The sequence below is a fragment of the Lepus europaeus genome, chromosome 20, assembly GCF_033115175.1.
Source record: "Lepus europaeus isolate LE1 chromosome 20, mLepTim1.pri, whole genome shotgun sequence".
Classification (NCBI taxonomy): Eukaryota; Metazoa; Chordata; class Mammalia; order Lagomorpha; family Leporidae; genus Lepus; species Lepus europaeus.
This window is the reverse complement of record NC_084846.1, coordinates 43,776,077-43,796,213: the sequence shown is the minus strand read 5'-3', so window position 1 is coordinate 43,796,213 and position 20,137 is coordinate 43,776,077. Positions and strand designations below refer to the sequence as shown.

At 43.6% G+C, this 20,137-nt stretch overlaps 1 protein-coding gene across 3 annotated transcripts in view; it reads left to right on the top strand.

Moving 5' to 3' along the window:
- Positions 1-20,137, top strand: part of GLI3 (GLI family zinc finger 3) — a 279,339-nt gene that overhangs the window by 215,467 nt on the left and 43,735 nt on the right. The gene's annotated exons all lie outside the window — the stretch shown is intronic.

Genomic DNA, 20,137 nt, shown 5'->3' with positions numbered 1-20,137 from the left:
TGTTAAGCCATTCTGATGCTCTGCCTTATTTATAGCCATGACCCATTCTTCTTCCCCCTCTTACAGTTAATAGAAAGATTCATGATTCTTCATGGTTGTCTATCTAGTGTCTGACAGTCCCGACTGCCTGCTAAAGCAAGTCACTATCTATAATTGATATCCTTCCGTGGAATAGGGTGCTGGCTGCAATTGAAGGGCTTTGCTGAAAGCTCTTAAATCCTGACAAGTTCTCCCCTTGTTCTGGTTCAGTCGCCGAGCTGCACGGTTGGAATTCCAGAGTTATTTGAACTTGGTGCAAAAGGGAGACATGTGTTTCACATTAGCAAATCACAAAGTTGAAGAAGAGAATTAGGCCCTGGGCTGACTTTGCCCGCCAGGTAGTCTCATTTCCAGTGTAATGCACTCCATGCACTCTTGAAAAGATTACCTCGTCCATTACTGTCCGAACAGATGGGCTAAATGTTGCCGTCCCTTCTCTTCTCCTTTCTCTTAAGCCTCTCCCCTTCTCCAATTGTGTTTTTCTTCTAGCTTTGCTGCTGGGTTCCTTATCACTAGCATGGTTAATTAATTTATCTTTCCAGCAAGATAATTATAATTGCGCTTAGTTACTCTCAAGCTAATACTGAATTTCCCATAAATTTACTTCTATGACCAGAAGCTAAAAAGATAGATGGATATTTTTGTTAACTGTTTTTGTTGTACTTTATTGCTTTGTTGGTGTCAGTTAAAATAGAAGGGAACCAGAAAACAAAAATGGTATATTGTACAAAAATTAATTTGAATCCAGTTTGGGTAACACTGAATTATGGATTTGTCGAACTGCAGGTATTTTCTCTTCCCTTGATATCTGAATGACACATATTCTAATATCTCAAAATAAGTTGATAGTCCATGTGTTTTCTCCAGTTTTGAATTAACCAGACCCTCTTTTCATTGTTGTACGTGAATCTTAAATCCAAATATGCTTGTGAAAATTGGAGAATATCAAGTGTTGCTCGGTCTTGTTTTCGCTTTGCTGTGACACTGGTTTAGCTTGTGTTCTTCGTGAAGCAGCTCAGCTGGGCTCCTCACCTGGGTGAGCGGTGCGTCCAGTCCTTGCTGAGATCCGTTTCCGTCTCCTTTCGATTTTGTCCTGGAAGTAAGTTCCACCTTGCGCTCCGCTAGTTGCAGTGTCTGAAACCCTCGTAGCGTCCAGCGCAGGTTTGGCTCAGGGTCTCTGAAACGTTTCCTTCACGTTTCAGCTGTGAGTGGCATTTTGTAAACTACCCATGTTTTGAGAAGCTTTTTAAAAAGAAGATAAAGAGTAACAAGAATAATATGGGTCTCAGTGCAGAGCACACTACTCAGTGGCTAGTTTATGTTAGAAGACATCCCCGCTGAGATACAAAAATTAAAAGAAAAGTCTAGGCTGATCATCCTATCTCATGCTCATCTGCTTGCTGTGCACGTATCCCCAAAACTCCTTTCCCTGGAGTTCGACAACTTAGCTATTTTTGTTTAACAAATAGTACATTTATTTCCCCAAGGGTCTTCCAAAAATCAAACTTTTTTTGTTTGCTTGTTTGTTTTTAATTCCTCAGCTCAATTCCCTGCAGAGGGCCCTGGCAGTTCCCCTGGGGAGGCCCCTGCCATCTACCAATAGGGTGGAACTGCAGAGAACATGAGATCTATTTATATTAGCACCCAGCTGAAAACTTGGTGGTATTTAAGTTGCTGCAGTTATCCATTTGTGTCTTTTAAGCATGGTGTCAAAAGCTCCCCTTTTTGTGGAATGATTTACCACCTACTTGGATTTTTAAATGCTTTCATACTCTGCAAATTTTGATCTCTAAAAGCAAGCTGAAGTTTCCTTTATCAAAAGAATACAGTTGTAATCACCTTTACTGCCATTTGGAGACAAATTCTGTGTCTGTATGAAAATGAAGGGTTTTCTTTTTTAATACAGAGATTTAGATATAAAGCAAGCATATCTAATTTGTGAAGAATTGATGTCTCCGTAGAAGCACGAAGAAGAGTTGGGATGTGAAGACATCATTTTCATATTAATACCATGATCCCAAATTTGCATTTTAAATGTTTTCCATCTAATTTTGATCCCTTTGCTAAAGTTGTATTGTGTATCCTTACCTAAGAGAAAATTGAGTTTAAGATGTGATACGGGGTCTCAGATATGAGGCAGAAATTAGTTTTGTGTGCACATAAAACCTAAAACAAATGAGTAGAGATTTTGATCATATTTTCCCCTACATGGAGTTGCTAGCTAATTTAGTTACTCTAATTATTTGGAAACGTGGCATGTAAAATACAGACGAAGAACTGCAAACTTCAAAGCCATCTTTTGACAATTTTGCCTTAAGGGTTACGTTCTTTGTAAAGTTGCTGACTAAATTGCACCTGCAGAAATTATTCCCATAAAGAGACACTTGGGAGATTAGACGGGGGGAGGGGGGGCTCTGTGAGGGTGCAAGAGGGCTGTGTGGTCCACCAGCTACAGCACCCCCAGGCCCAGCTGGAATTCTGAGTGGCAGCCCCATCTCTGCCCTGACTCTCGGGATGACCTCCTTGGAACCATTTGACCCTTTGGAACGTTATTTTCTCACTTATCATACTGTGAAACAGCCGTGAAAATGAACGCTGTCCCTGACGTCCAAGGCCAAGCCGAGATCACATGCAGTAGGCCTAATGAGAAACAGACAGAGGGTCTGAACAAGGTCACTCTGTCTCTCTTGTTTTATGAGTTTGTTGTTTGCAAGGTGGAGTGGGGGAGGAGAGGAGAGTGGTACTGTTGGTTTTTGTGACTTCCATGTGTTAGCTCTAAGGATTATTTTATATTAATTATTGCTAAATTGATACTTAACACTTGTCTAAAAACAGGAGACTCCCTTTTCTTCTCTTGTGTGTCTGATGAATGGGAATTGACCAACACATTTCACTTCCTTGAATTGTGGTTTTAGTCAGGGTGAAGGAATGGAATTGGACAGCCATTCAGATGGGGATGGCAAACAGATTTCCTCTCCAGTGCCAACCCATTGGCTGGTAGCCACCTGGAGTGCTGGGATGCACCAGTCAGGTGTGGATGACTGTGCCCAGCTGGGTTCCAGTAAGAAGCAATGGGTTAGTTCCTGAAATTTATTTGTTCATTGTAAAGACCCTGAAATATTTCACCAAAATCCCATCTGAATAACTTTCTGCCATTGGGAGAGCTCTTTTGATGATCTCTAAGTGATACTTCAGATGAGATTCTGGATTCTGCCAAAAATCAATCCCCTGGAATATGTGTGATACCCACAGCCCCAGCACTGGGGTAGGCCCATTTATATAAGCATGGCTTAGACTCCCCAAGTTCCAGTCAGTCTAATTGGGATGGGGAGATATGAAAACAGAAAGGCACAGTGAACAGTGTGAGGTAGAACATGATGAAACCCATACTGGGTGGTTGGGATTCCAGGAGCTCAGATGGGAGAGAAATGCATGAAGAATGTTGGGAAAGACTGGGAAACACAGGTGCAGTCAATGCAAACCATGCGGATGACCTTTGAAGGACTTCCTACAAAGTAGCAGTAGTGGCAAGAAGAAGAAATAGCAGCAACCTGAAAGAATAGTTAGTCTTACCACGGTCACAACTGTGGGGCCCCTGCCAGGGCTCTGCAGATCCTCTCACAACGAACTGTTGAGCCATCAGTCGGTTTGCTAATGTTGGCTGCTAGTTTTCCGATCAAACATGAGGGTACACTGTGCCAGCAGCCTCTGCCATAGGCAATGACAGGAGCAAAGTATGCAGCAATTCGATGTGAGTTCCAAAGCTGACACAGCAGGTTCAAGGCCAGCCTTCCCCCCCAGACATGTCGCATTGCACCTCTGACACTTAAAGCATGATGACAACAGTGTTTACTTTATAAAACAGTTGGGAGAATTAGCTTAAAACTTATACCCAATAAAATGTTAGTGTTTTCCTTATAACTGTATCCATGTGTGTCACTTGTCAGTATTTACGTTGGCATCCAGACAGTGTTGGGGTTGGTGTGTTGGCACAAGTTAGAATGTGTGAAGACACTGTCGAGGGCCCTGGCTCATGAAACCCTCAGGGGAAGCACTGCAGCACTGGCTTGTGCTGTCTTGATGTCCTGATATTTTTCTGGAAATTCTAAGTCATTGAGAACTAGTGTTTCTCAACCTCATCACAATGGGGTGGATCTTCCCTTGCTGTGGGGCTGTCATGTGCATTGTAAGATGTTTAGCATTTTGGCTTCTACCCACTCAATGTCCTTCCCCATGTGACAACCGAAAATGTTTCCATATATTGTCAGATATCCCCTGGGAGTGTGTGTGTGTGTGTGTGGGGGGGGGGGGGGTTGCAAAATTGCCACCTTAAATTGTTGCTCTTACAGTGTTAAAATTATATATTTGTGATTTTAAAAGTTCTTCTCCTTAAACGTACTTTAGAATGTTCAGTTTAAAAAGAAAAGATGACCTCATTAAAAAGTCTTATGCAGAGAGCTTTCAACTGTGTGTTTCTGTGTAGGTCTGTGTGTAAATTGGCAGAGCTTAATTTGAAAACCACATTTGCTAAGTTAGGCATTCAGTAGTTCTCTGCGGGACCCTTAAGCAGCCAAGCCATTTCTCTTGGTAGAGTGGTAGAGACTCCATCACTGTTTTTTTTTTTTTTTTTTCAGCCCAAGGGAAGTCACTTAGACTCCAACTTCTGAGATCATGGCAAACAGGGCTGGGGGTCAGGCTCCAACTTTGACATAAAACAGAGCTCTAGCAACAGAAGTAAATTTTCTAATGCAAGAACTTCTTGACGATTCAGGGACATTTAGGCTTTTCTGGGATTAGCCAAATTCTGCCATGGGCGAATTTTTTTTTTTTTTTTTTTTAGAACAGAGAATGTAAAGGGCATATCTTCAAAAGACCAAGGCCTTTTAACTTAACACACCCCCACATCTCGCATCTCTGCCCCCACACAGTTAACCAGTAAAACTAGCATTAATCAGAGTGGCACATGGTGAGCACACTGGGTAATGTGTTGGAAATCTGTCCCTTGGCCCTGTACTGGCCAAGTCACCCTGCAACTTCAGCTCTCTGTTTCTCATCTGGATAGTTGACATAGTGATGTCCATCCTGCCTCCTTACAGGCTTTTTATTTTTAGATTTGTTTTTCATTTACATGGATAGAATGAGATTGTCTAATGGAAGTGCTCTATAAACGTAAAAATATTATTCAAACATGAGAGAGGATAGACCCATGGGAAGTAGTTATCAACAAACCTGATAAACGGAAGAAGGGAGGCATTAAGGAGACTTTTGTGAAAATAAAAGAGTATGCTAATGATTCAGTTATGTGGGAGGTTGATCCGATCTGCTACGACATATCACCACCACCTAGTGGCCACTACACAAATTGCAGGCATAGTGTCTTGAAGAAGGAAGCCACCTGCTTGTTAGATCCAGGGAATTGAGGTGGGGATGGTGTGAAGAAAAAGCCCTCACACACACACACACACACAAATATACACACACAGAAAATTAATGCTTGCCCTTTGGATAAGGGGAAAGATATGGTCAGGATATTAACAGTAGCAATGATACACAAACAGGACAATGGGAAAACAAGGTGAAAATATAGAAGAGGAGTGAAAGAAAAGAGGCTCATAGAGGCTGAATCTGAACATGTTTTTAATAAACAGGTGGGTTTTAGCAGAGAAAGGTCATGACTGGAGGTGTTGTTGAGTCTGTTGAGAAGACAGTAGGAAGAAATGAATACTAAGGGAGTATTTATCATTATAGCTAACATAACAAAAAGCTGGGTTTTTTGGACATTTCTTTGGATTAGAGGTGTAATATGTAATGTAAGGTGATTATAAAATGATTTATTATTACCATAATCATTATTGTGATCATTTATGCAGTTATGGAAGAACCAGAGGATGTCCATAATGCAGAGGGTAATGGGAGATACTGCTGAAAGGCATAATAGCACTGTCTATGGGAGAGGTGATTGCTGTTCTAGCAGTCTGACTTCCCTCGCAGCTGGAGTAGGTCACACTGAATTGTTCTCCATGAGAGGGAGGGCTTGAGCAAGCAGGAGCTTCAGGAAGATCTTGAGCTTTGCACAGCCCCAGCAGTTGTAAGTATAAGGTCCTGAAAGTGGGACAGGGCCAGAAGTGAGACCTGCAGAGAAGAGGCTTTCAAATTGTTGTTCAAAACTTGGGAGAATCATTGAGAGATGTTTCACAGAGTTTTGGCAGCTTCTGTGGATGTTATAGATGGTGTTCAGAAAAAAGTCAGATGCCTTATGGGCTGGTGGCTGAGCACCTGGGAGGTGGTTTTGCCCACAGAGCCCCCATCTGTTGTCTGTATGGCCTCCTGTTCATTGCATGTGGATTGTAAAATTCTCTTGTCAGTCTTTAAGTGTATCAGGGTTTTGGGGAGAATCATTTCTGATGATTTCTGAAGATATCTACTACACAGGCCAAAGCATAATAGTTGTATTACGGTTATTACCATATTTCATTTTTCTTTTCTTTCTTTTTTGGCTCCTTATTTTCTAGCTATGAATGCATAATTTAAGTTCTGACAATGTGTTCCTAATCAGAAAACAAAAACAGCACCAGCTGTCTTCAGGATTTCTTTGTCATGGGATTTCTTTGGGCAGGCCTCTCTAATCTAACTGGCCTGGCCTTGTCTCATCCCCCTCCACTCTACCTTAGCCGTCATGGTGTTTCTCTGGGTCCTACCTTGTGCTTTGATGCATGGGGAGCGTCGGGCAGGGCTCCACAGCTCAGGCTGCAGAGCCCTGGTTCCTGAGAAGCAAGTCTTCCTGGCAGCTTTTTCTAGAGGTACTGGAAGTTCACACCTTCCTCCAGCCAGATAAAGCAGTCACTGCTGTGGCTGAGCAGGGCCCTCACTGTGTTCCTCCTTGTGTTGAGCAGAGATAAACTTCACTGGAGCCTCGGTACGGAGCCATTTGGCTTCTGGCAGCAGCTTTAATTGGTAAAATGCAGATTTTTTTTTTTCCTCTTGATCAAGAGGGGATTATTCTTGTTATCAGTCCAGAGCATCTTATTTCAAGATGAAAAGCCTTTACGGAATTACAGATGCCAGCACTTGTACAAAGCTTTCTGGCGATTGACAACTCAAAGAGAAAGTATGATTTATTAGCTTATAATGGCTAACCCTAAGCAATGGTCCAGGTCTTACTGATTTGTGAAATTGCTTAATGTGAGCTGCCTCTTATATGCTGCTCAAGCCCCAGGTTACTCAAATAAAGGTAGAGTCTACATTACATGAAATGTTATGGGAGAGGGAAAAAGAATGAGGGAGAGAGAGGTGGCCTCTAAAATCCATCTTGGTGGTGCCTTTTACAGTAGTTTGGCTGATAAGCCGGCAGAGGAAAGATTAATAACGAGGCTTGTCGCTATCAGTACCTGCTTGTCGATTCTCTGTAACAGGGCTGTCTGTTCAGCATGGAAATTATTGATTAAATAAAAATTGCTATTAGACTGTGATGTGATCCATAATCACGAACAATGGTGGACATTCCTCTTTAGGTCCTCAGCCACGCGCCAAGTTGTTTCTCTTCTCCCCTCGCCGTCATTTATATTGTGCTGACACTCGGGCTCATTAGAAGCATCCTTCCTGCGTGCAGGCACCAACAGGGCGACCCACCGGAGGCGGGGGAGGGAGCAAGGAGAAAAGGATGGCCCGGGCGGGGGTCGCGCTGCTTTATTCCTGTGGAGGAGCATCGTAGTAAAATGCAGACAGCATAGGAGTTACCATTTTGACCATTTGAAAATGTACTGTTCAGAGGCATTTAGCACATTTCACAGTGTTTTGCAAACAGCATCACCGTCTAGCCGCCAGACATTTCCATCTCCCCACAAGGACCTATTAAAGCTTTACCCCCTGGCCCCTGAAAATCACTGATCTGTTTCTTGTGTCTGTGGATCTGTGTATCCCAGATATTTCATTTAAATGGAACCATATAATACATGCCCTTCTGTGTCTCCCTTCTTCACTTAACGTGACTTCTGCAAGGTACATTCATGCTGTGGCAGGTATCAGTGGTTTATTCCTTTTGATGGCCACATAATATTCCATTGTACAGCTATACCACATTCTGTTTGCTCCTGCATTTTGGTGGGGGTGGGTGATCGGGTTGCTTCCATCTTTGCTCGTTGGGTTGTTATAAGTGTTCATTTACAAGTTTTTGCTTGAACAGCTGCTTTCATTACTCTTGGGTATATCCCTGGGAGTGGGTTTGCTGGGTCATATGTGCTTAACATATTTGAGAAACTGCCAAACTCATGCAGATTTTAGGCTGTCCTGTCCTCAGGTGATCTCACCATCAACATCTTTAGCTCTTAGAAGTAGTCCCGGGGCTGGCACTGTGGTGTATAGGGTAAAGCCACCTTCTGTACTGCCAGCATCCCATATGGGCACCAGTTCGAGTCCCGACTGCTCCACTTCTGATACAGCTCTGTGCTGTGGCCTTGGAAAGCAGTGGAAGATGGCCCAAGAACTTGGGCCCCTGCACCCTCAAGGGAGACCTGGAGGAAGCTCCTGGCTCCTGGCTTCAAACTGGCACAGCTCTACCCATTGCAGCCATCTGGGGAGTGATGGAGGACCTCTCTCTCTCTCTCTCTCTCTCTCTTTCTGTGTGTGTGTATGTATGTGTGTCTCTACTTCTGCCTCTCTGTAGCTCTGCCTTTCAAATAAATAAATAAATCTTAAAAAAAAAAAAAAAAAAAAAAAGAACTGGCCCCTGTTCTGCCTCCTTCTCTCTTGGTACCTCCTCATGTGAACCTTGGATCTATGTCTCTGCTGCAGACCAGTCTGGCTATATGGAGTACCCTCTGCCTTCTGTGGGCACACAGGTGTCACTTGGAAAAGAGCTCCATGTGTCTATCATGGCAATTTTTTCCCCAATCAGGACTGCTTTGAACAAATTCGAAGATTGCATATTCAAAGCATTAGGTCAGTTGAGTTTGTATCCATAAGATGAACTGATTGGTTGACTGCATTTTGTTTCTTAATTGTGATTAGGAGGAATGGGTGTCATTTGTGCTGTTTGGTAGGAATGAACATCATCCAATTACAGTATCTACTTTGTGAGTCCTCCTTGCTAAACAGTACTGGTGTGGTCCCTTATACCTGTAGAATCTTAAAAATGACCTAGCCAATGAGATATAAAAGAATAGAAACTTATTTAAAGTCCCTGGACTCATTAGTGAGCAGACTGATATTGGTTCACTAGTTCACTCAAACACAAATCCTATGGTTTTACATGGCAGCATGGTACGTCTGATGAAGGTTTGGTCTTTAGAGTTCCTTAGCTATTAATTGTACACATTCTGTCTTCTCTCACCCCATTCACCTTACTCCTTATCCCCCCCCCAAAAAAAAGCAAGCATCTTCCATTTTATTTCAAGGTGCCTCAAGTTTGCTCTTTTCCCTAAATGTCTATTGCACATTGGACCCTATAACTCCCCACCACAAGCTTAAGTCCCCTTTAATAGGACACACATGAAAATCAGAAACCTGTCTAGGACTGAGCATCTTGACTTAGACTAAATCCTGACATACCCAGGACACGCGTCCATCTGTGTTTTGCTTTTGAAAGGACATGCATCATTATTCCATCAAACTTAGAGCTGGAAGCCACATTGGCAGAAGGCAGAACTCTCAGTCCCCACCCCCACTCTGCACCTCTGCTGTTCTCTACCAGTTTTGATTTTAAGGTGGAGCCCTTGAAGTGGAGAGAGGCAAAGAGGAGACTTCAAGCAGGTCAGCCCCTTGGCTCCTCACACAGTATCAGCTGTGAAGGCACAGGACCAAATGTTAAAGCAAGCTTCTTGCTGGGCCTGGCTTCATAACCGAGGCTTTTAAGTAGGTCCCAGGAGAGTTGACGGACACTGGAGACAGCCACTGGGCAATCACAAGTTACTTAAGAAAGTAAGCACCAAGTAGGAAAACACAGGTCCCAGTGAAATTCTCTGATAAAGATGGATTAGATCTGTACAAGGGGTGAAAGGAAGTCCGCTGGTGGAAATGAGAAGGCAGTGGAGACTCAGACTGTGCCCTGTGTCAGCTCCTCTGGAGTCACCAAGACAGTGATGGACAGAGGAGCTGCCGAGGGCACAAGCACTGGGAGGCCTCTCCCTTGAAATGGATGGGTTCCAGTTGACAAGTGGCAGTGAAAGCGAACAGCTCACCGAGACTTGGAGGAAGACTGTCCACCTCAATCTTCCCATCTGGAACAGGATCCTCCAGCAAGTGATGAGTGCCCGTCCAGCCAAAACGGGGAATGAGGCTGTTGAATGGCACAGGTTAGGTGGCAACATCTCTTGAGCAGATGCAGTTCCCTGATTCCAGAGGCTTGAGATTCCTTACAAATATAACCGTGAAACAATTAGCAGAAATGTTTTCACACTCTTAAAACACAGCAGCTGCTGGGAGATTGCATGTGGTAAATGCTATTCTGTATTTGAAAGGGAAATGGATTCTGAAAACAGCAAGTGGAAGGTTCAAGTCCATTGTAGAGAAAACTATACTGTCTGTGTCTCAAAGTGTGTTGTCCTTCTACACAATGAAATAATAATTATGGGGACCCTCTGGGTTCACCAAGAAAATATCACACTGGGTTGGGCTGATGCTTCTTTTTTTAAAGGTTTATTTTACTTTATTTGAAAGGCAGAGTTACAGAGGAAAAAGGGATAGTCACACACACACACACACACACAGATATCTTCGATTACTGGTTCACTCCTCAAGTGGCTAGGAGCCTGGAACTCTGTCTGGGTTTCCCATGTGGGTGTCAGGGACCTGAGTATTTGGGCCATCTTTTGCTACTTTCCTTGATGCGTTAAGCAGGGATCTGGATCAGAAACAGAGAAGCTGGGACTTGAACCTGCGCTCTGATATGGATGCCAGCAATGGCTTGCCCAGCTGGCCCACAACCCTGGCCTTTGATGCTTTCTTTGACAATGTCATTTCATAGATTGTTAGGAAAATGCAGTAAATACGATATGTTAGGAATTCAGCAAACCGTTTGATGAACAGCAGTGGCCAAGCAGAGAATGATAGTTGTGATAAACAGCAGCTAGGAGATATAGTGCTTGGATGGATGATAAGGGAATGGCTTGTAATGATCAGCCAAGAGACAGCACTGTCTCTGGAAGCTGCTGGGCTGGGCTCCCAGCCCTGTTGTTCTTCACAGCTTGCTGTGTTCGTTTCTGGAATGAAGTTGTGTAGTGCAATTATCATCAAAGTTGTTTACGGGGAATTTTCATATCTAGTTAATGAATGAAACAAGTCCTCAAAGATCTTGGAAAAATCAAAACATTTAAAGAGCTCCAAGTGTGTGTGAGCATGCATGGTGTGTGTGTGTGTGTGTGTGTAGGGGTCTTTAACGATATATTCACCAGGTCTGCAACTAAAACTAGCCAGTGTTATTCTCAACTGCAGAAATGGAAGTACACTAGAAAAATCATGCTCACACTCTTTCTAGGAAATAGCACTTGGCCCAGCAGTGCACATTCTAAAGATGTACTGATTTATTGCCATTGGATCAAGTTGAAAAAGAGCCCAAGATGCATAGTTAGATTAAAAGTGGCTAGTGGAATCAGAGAAGCTACTTTGGGGAGTTGAGGATGACAAGAGCTAGCTGCAGGAAGGTGACAGACATGACGACTGCCTTCAGATGTTGGAGGAGGGGTGGCTTTCTCCTGCAAGCTGGATCTTTGTTTTAATGTGCAGATTGCAGGTACAATGCAGGGACCCCATAGGGAGGCAGGCTGAGGCTTGCTGTCAGGAAAACTGAACACTGAGAGCTGGCCACAGTGCTGCTCCAGGATGTTCTGTAATGTGAGCTGTTTCAGTTGGACACCTCTGGGTGCAAGGTATTAAAAGGTGATTCAGAGCATCCAGTGGGTTACTAGACTAGAGGAATTTTCATGCCTCCCAAACTTGAGTGGTACTCTTTTATCCTGCAGAAGGTTTTTTTGCAAGCCTGTTGCGTGCTTGTGTCCAAAGGAGGAACAGGTTGGCGTTTGTTCCCAACAAAAAGTGAGGATGTTATGTCAGTTTTATAATATTCCCAACGGGTTTTTCACCCAGTGAAGCAATTGAGACAGTTATCTGTGGGAAAGGGCGAACGTGTGAGTTCCTCAGATAATAAACTTCGATAAGGACATGGTTGCTGTCAGGCCTGTGCTCTTCCTTGTATCCAATCCTGGATTTTTTTCTCATTTAAAAAAAAATGTTTGTTTTATTTATTTGAAAGAGAGAAAGACAGAGAGGGCTCCCATCTAGTGGTTCACTCCCAAATGCCTGCGACAGCCGGGACTGGGCCAGACCAACACCAGGAGCCTGGAACTCAGTCCAGATCCCTCACATGGGTGGCAGGGACCCAGGTACTTGAGTCATCACAGCTGCCTCCCAAGTTGCATATTAGCAGGAACATGGAATCTGGAGTGGAGCCAAGACTCAGACTCAAGACATTCTGGATATGGGTTGTGGATATCCTAAGAAGCATTTTGACAGGTGGGCCAAATGCCTGCCCCTGTTTTTCCTCATTTTATGTTAATGTGACTAGTCTATGTGGTTATTAAATATGAAATTTTCTGTTTAAATTTTCTTTAGAAAGAAGTCATAAATGTTGAGTACATTTGTATTTTACACATTTTCTTTTCTGTGAAATCCTTTCAAAAGCATAGTACTAAAGCCCATTGAGAAATAAATCATCGAGTCCCCTTGGAATATGAGAAGAGGAATTGTTCCTCAAGAAATAGTCCAGTTCTCTCTTGGGTTTGGACTGTGAACATGTGGCCCACGTCTTAGGCAACTTGGCGGTTGTAGACTGAGGATAAGAAGTGATGATTCAGTGTTTGGCATCACTTTCTTTCGCTGACTGCTGTCCTTATCAGAGGGAGGTTACATAACATGCTTTCAACTTTGCTGAGCTCCTTCTCGGCTTTTCTGTTGTGAAGCAACCTTCACTATTGCTAGCCGCTGCTTTCTTCCTTGCCTTTGTTTTATTTCCTTCCTTAGTCTCATGATCTTGATAATTCATTTCACCCTAATACCCTGTGTTCTGGACAGAGCTGAGATCCTGTGGCTGGTGTTGGTGACCTTGTAGACGTGCTCACAGGCCCTTCCTGTTCCTCCTGTCTTTGTGAAGCATGGCAGAAGAATGAACACTTTATCTTGAGGCCAAGGTGTGCTGTAAGCAAAGGCAGAGGCAAGAATGTGGATAAGCTGTATGCTCCTCTGCCGCCTGCGGAATCCACTCAGCGACATGGCTATACCCTGGAAAATGACCCAGCACCGTGATTCCTTCCACCTGCAATCTGCTTTAACCACCAGATATTCCTGTAAGATAGTAAGAAATTGAGAAACGAATGAAAAAAAAAATGAGCTAAAAGTAATTGCTCTTTTTAATTAATTAATGAAAGGCAGAGTTACAGGTTACAGAGAGAGAGGTAGAGAAAGATCTTCCATCTGCTGGGTCACTTTCCAAATGGCTGCAATGGCTGGGACTGAGCCAGTCTGAAGCCAAGATCCTGGAACTCCATGCAGCTATCCCACGTAGGTGGCAGGGACCCAAGTACTTGGGCCATCTGGTGCTGCTTGCCCAGGTGCACTGGCAGCTGGATTGGACTTGAATGGGCCAGTACTCTGTAGACTTATTTTTAATTCAGTTTTTCCACAGATTTTTTGAAGTACCCTCATATATTTGCATAAGTACAGGGGAAACTGTCTTCTAGTTTAGAGTCTAATTCTCTGTATCTTTTTGGAGGATCAGTAATAAAACAATTGGACTCTTTGTGGTAGAAACATGCATTTGGTTTGGTTCTAATTGTTGTAACGCCATTGTACTTACAGAGACCATGCTGAATTTGGGGCTTGGACAAGGAAATGGCTTGAGATATCCACCTCTCCCTCTACTGCACTCCCAAACACTGCCTAATTTCTCTTCCTCAACTCTTCTCATTACTTGGGGACTCCAGCTCACTCTGTCTTCAGACTTTGGAAGTAGACATGAGTCAAAGGAGGAGAGAGACGTTGTCCAGGAAGCTGGGGAGTAGGAAAGTAAATGGGATCTGCCTTCATCCCCTGCAGTCCCCACCTCCACTCGAGGTGGGATTCAGGCTGTGGCAGAGCTGATTCGGACATCTGAGCAACAACAGAAGGAGGACCATCGTGGGCAGCAGTTGGGCTGCTTCTAGAGGGTGGGTTAGGAGCTGCTTCCTGCCAGGTGTGAGAAGCAGCAGCACCATCCTCATACCACGGTCCCCTGGGTCTCAGAGGAGGCCAGGGCCAGACATGGTTCTCCATCCTAGGAAAGTCCTCACACCTCAGAACCATGGCACTGTGGTCTCAGGGCTGAGCCCAGAGCTCCGGTGGAAACTTAAAGTGCTTCTCCTCAGAGTGACTTCTTGGCCATTAAGCACCCCTGGCCCTTATGTGTGCTCAAGAAACGACCAGCACAGTGCCGGCACAGAACAATCCCTCCCACTCAGGGCTCGTGAAAACATCGAGTGAGTACAGAGCATGACGAAGGCTTAGGTCGCCAACATTTGATTTTGTTTTCGCAGCTCCCTGTACTGGAACTCTTCGTTCCATCATACTGATGATTTTTTTAGACCTGTAATTTGGCTCTTGGGATTAAGTGCTTTGTCTGTACTCATAAAATGCTATAAAGCTGCTGGCCTCTACAGATGCATTTAAACTCAGAGTCCGTTGGTTCCAACATGTTGGAAATTTCTTTACAAATTTTTTAATTGCAGTGCAGGGTAAAATTTAAGAGGGTTTAGGGGAGTAATTAAATGCATTCAATTAATGAAGTGTATGATGGCCCTTCCTATTAATTTGTACAACCCCAGTGTTGTTTTCCTTATGCCCTTTCCATCCCCGTGAGCCTCATTACTATTACTTAGACACCAAGGTCATGGCCTTTTGCTGGACCCTGGCACTTACCATTCTCTCTGCATGGATTAGTCTTTGCATAGAATCCATAGCACTTTATCCAGGTCTCTGCCCAAGTTCTTATTATACCCCTCACCAGCCTACACCAAACGATACCCATTCCCCCTCATCACTCCTCTTACTGGCATTTATTTATTTATTTATTTCATAGCTTACACTCTAAAACACTACATTGTTAAAGTTTTTTGTTTATTTATTTTCATTTTATTCAGTAGACAGAGAAAGAGATTTTACATTTATTGGTTCACTCCCCAAATTCCTACATCAGGCAAGGCTGGGTCAGGGGTTGAAGCCAAGAGCCCAGAACTCAACCTGCATCTCCTCCATGGGAAGCAGAGACCCAAGAACTTGAACCATCACCTGCCTCCCAGGGCGCACAGTTAGCAGGAAGCTGGATGGGAAGTGGAGGAACTGGGACTCAACTAGGCATGGAGGGAAATAGGGGAAACGTGTCCCAAGCAGTGTCCCAACTGTTGTGCTGAATGCCTGCCCCCAGACATCACATTTTAAAGATCATCGTATTGTCCATCTGCTACCCCAGGATGTAAGCACCAAAAATTAATTTTGTTTATTCACTGCTTTATTTCCAGGATCAAGTCTAGTCTGGCATATGATAAGGTTTTGTACATATTACTGAATGAATGATATTTGCTCTTCTCCTTGACACAATGGCCTAAAAAAATTGTATGTGTGTCTGTGTGTCTGAGTGTGTGTATGTTTGAGTTCAGGATGAAGAATAATTTTTAGTTTGGTAAGTATTTGTTGCCTATCCATCCACCTATATATGCATCCATTCTCTTTTTTAAAAAAATATTTCTTTTGAAAGTCAGAGAGAGTGATCTTCCATCTGCTGGTTCACTCTCCCAAGTGGCCACAATGGTCAAAACCAAGAGCCAGGAGCTTCATCCAGGTCTCCCACATGGATGTCAGTGGCCCAACCACTTAGACTATCTTCTACTGCTTTCCTCAGGCTGTGAGCAGGGAGCTGGATTGGGAGTAGAGCAACCAGGATAGGAATCAGCACCCACAAGGGTTGCTGGCTAAGCCTCAACTCTGGCCCTCATGCATTCATTCTTAAACTCTACAGTTCTAAAGTATGGTAAACATTATTATTGACATAAGGAAGAGAACCTTTTTAAGAGACAATACTCACTGAAGAATTAAGTAGGAGAAAATACATGAGGATTACTAGAGCAACAGAGAAACATTAAACTATAAAACAACTATAACTATAAAACAATCATAATCCTTAATGTCTTCAAAATTGGCAAAACCATAAAATATTGTTGTTTATTAAATTTTTCTCCTATGTTAGTGGGTTTTTAAAAATTGAGACTATGTATGGATTTGTGTTTTGTATCTGCTTTTACCATATGGTTATGCCATAATCATTTTGCCATCCTTGTTGTCATTTGAGGTTTCTCTCAACATTTTTTCACTATCAGAAATAAGAAAATCTGTGTAAAATTCTTTGCTCCTAATTGGGATCCTTCAGATGTAATCTTTTTTTTTTAAGATTTATTTATTTATTTGAAAGAATTACAGAGAGACAGAGACAGAGAGACAGAGACAGAGAGAGAGAGAGAGAGAAAGAGAGATATCTTCCATCCACTGGTTCACTACCCAAATGGCCTCAACGGCTGGAGCTGGGCCAATCTGAAGCCAGGAGCCAGGAGCTTCTTCCCTGTCTCCCATGCAGGTGCAGGGGCCCAAGCACTTGGGCCATCTTCTACTGCTTTCCTGGGCCATAACAGAGATCTGGATTGTAAGTGGAGCAGCCAGGTCTTGAACTGGCACCCATATGAAATGGTAGCATGGCAGGCAGTGGGTTTATCCACTATGCCACAGTGCCAGCCCCCAGATGTAATCTTTAAAGCAAAATAACTAGATTTAACAGGTTAACTTGAATGATTTTAAACTAAATTTAAAAGAATACACTGGGGGATTTTACCTGCAGTTTTATTCAAGCCTTAACTTGGAAAGAGTCTATATTTGCTAAAAATTCTTGTTTCTCAAGTAGCATTTTTTAAAAATTTTCTGAGCTTTCTAGCTTGGTTCCCCTCCCCTCCCCTCCCCCCCTTCCCCTCCCCTCCCCTTCCCTCCCCTCTCCTCTCCTCTCCTCTCCATTTATGTATTTATTTATTTGAAAGTCAGAGTTACACAGAGAAAGAAGGAGAGACGGGGGGGGGGGGGTCTTCCATCTGCTGGTTCACTCCCTAGTTGGCTGCAATGACTGGAGCTGTGCCGATCCAAAGCCAGGAGCCAGGAGCTTCCTCCAGGTCTTCCCACGTGGGTGCAGGGGTCCAAGGACTTGGGCCATCTTCTACTGCTTTCCCACACCATAACAGAGAACTGGTTCGGAAGTGGGGCAGCCGGGTCTTGAACCAGTACCCATATGGGATGCTGGCACTGCAGGCGGCAGCTTAACCCGCTACGCCATAGCACCAGCCCCAAGCTTGGTACTTTTCTTATGACTACCTCTTACCTTTTTTTTTTTTTTCTTCTCTTTTTTCTTTGACATGCAGAGAGGATAGTGAGAGAGAGAGAGAGACAGAGAGAAAGGTCTTCCTTTTGCCGTTGGTTCACCCTCCAATGGCTGCTGCGGCCAGCACATCGTGCCGATCTGAAGGCAGGAGCCAGGTGCTTCTCCTGCTCTCCCATGGGGTGCAGGGCCCAAGCACTTGGGCCATCCTCCACTGCCTTCCCGGGCCATAGCAGAGAGCTGGCCTGGAAGAGGGGCAACCAGGATAGAATCCGGCGCCCCAACTGGGACTAGAACCCGATATGCCGACGCCGCAAGGCAGAGGATTAGCCTGCTAAGCCACAGCGCCGGCCTTTTTTGGCCTTTTCCTAGACATGAAAATTTTTCCCTATACATTTCCCCCACTGGTCATTACTTTTTATAGAATGATACCGAGTCTTTTTTTATTTGTCATGTGTGCACTTAAGTTCCTGAGGACTCTTGATTTCCCTAATGGATCCATATGAGTGTCTTATTGTCTTGGGTTTTCTACTAACACACTTGCATCATCCACAAGTAGTGGTTTTTATCTTCCTTCTTGTAGGTATATATGTTGTCTCTGTCTTCTTCCACTGGAGAGATTTCTTGGCATATTGTTAGCTAATGCTGTTGGTACCCATACACCCTGATTCAGTCTGGCTTAGTGAGAATGCCTCTGGTATCCAGGCTTTTTTTTTTTTTTCTTTTAACTTTTATTTAATGAATATAAATTTCCAGTGCACAGCTCATGGATTACAATGGCTTCTCCCTCCCATAGCTTCCCTCCCACCCGCAACCCTCCCCTCTCCCGCTCCCTCTCCGCTTCCATTTGCATCAAGATTCATTTTCGATTCTCTTTATATACAGAAGATCAATTTAGTATAAAGATTTCAACAGTTTGCACCCACATAGAAACACAAAGTGAAACATACTGTTTGAGTACTAGTTAGAGCATTAAATCACAATGTACAGCACATTAAGGACAGAGATCCCACATGAGGAGCAAGTGCACAGTGGCTCCTGTTGTTGACCCAACAAATTGACACTCAAGTTTATGGCGCCAGTAACCATCCTAGGCTGTCGTCATGAGTTGCCAAGGCTATGGAAGCCTTCCAAGTTTGCCGACTCTGATCATATTTAGACAAGGTCATAAAAGACAGAGTGAGAATAGTAACCAATGATCCTAAGAGTGGCATTTACCAGGTTTGAACAATTATACAGCATTAAGTGGGGAAGAGGACCATCAGTACACACAGGTTGGGAGTAGAGCCATTGGTGGTAGAGTAGAGGTTATGATTACAAAGGAATGAGGCCCAAGTGCACTAGACAGGGCCTAGAACAAAGGACAGAGTCATCATTAGAGGAGCTAAGAAAGGTGCTGTCTAAGCTACAAGTAATTTTTCTGATTGAGAGGCAAATAGAACCTGATAGAAGGGGCTTGATAATAATCTGGTGGGCTTTAGGCCTTGTAAATTCAGAGGCCCAGACCTATCTATCTCTTCACATGGGGTACATCCTAAGGGAGGTGTGAACCTCCTAGGGGAAGGCACTCTGTTGACTTTCATTACTTGGCTGGCCTGGGAGGAGAGCTGGCCAGGTAAAGGCAGGTGGCATCTCTAACAAGAAATTTACAGTTCTGCCTGCAATGTTGCTGACCCTACTTGACCATCCCCTCAGCTGCAGTGGTCACTTTGGAAGTTGGGCTGAGTGAAGGGCTTTTCAGCTTAGAGCCAATAAGATCTGTGGCTCTGACCTGGGCATCCTTCGACTCCAGGGCAGGTCCATTTCCAGGGATCCAACTCTTGGCAGAGCTGCCAGGGCTCTTCACAAGCTGACTTCTGCTGAAGCCCAGGCTTACCACATTGAAAGCCACTGCAGTGGACTGGCCTGTTGGGTCTCCTTGAGGGCAGATCACTGTACAGATCAGCCATTAATAGGCCTGCCACCCATTGCTTCTGATGCCGAGCTTTCTTTTCCTCCTGGTTTGTGTTAAAGCAGACCAGAGGATGCAAGTCAAGGGAGTGCCCGTGTCCCATCTCTAATCTTCAGTGGCCTGAACTACAAGTCTATAGTCACAGGCATGTTCTGTAGTAGTTTTTCTAAGGTAGACAATGCCCATGAGGAAAATTATATTCTCACTTTAAAACTTTCTTTCCCTTTAGTCTGAAAGGGAGGTTTTTTCTACTTACTGTATACTTCGCTGATGGCTAAGTAAATCTAGCTATGAGATTATTATTTAAGTTCTTATTTTGGCTATGCTAGTACAGAAAAATGTTAGCCATCTCTTTTATAAGGTCTAAAGATTAAATTCTGCGTCCTACAGATTCCTTTATAATAGAATTAGTTTCCTACCTTGAAGAGAATAGAGAAATGAAAGAACAAGTTGGGCTTAGAATAGAGAAATGAGGGAGCAAGTCCTAGATCGCTTGCTGACAATAGCAATATTACATGAATACTTAGCAAACAGTTTCAACCATTAGATAACAGCTTAAGAAAACATTTACCAGAAGGTCCAATGCCTTCTATAAATTTTAAGAATCATGTATTTGAAAACACCTCTTAAATATCTAACATGGTGTAGTTTGTTTAACCAGTAAACTTAAGCACAACCATATAAAATGTTTTTAGTTTCTTTCTACCAACAAGTTT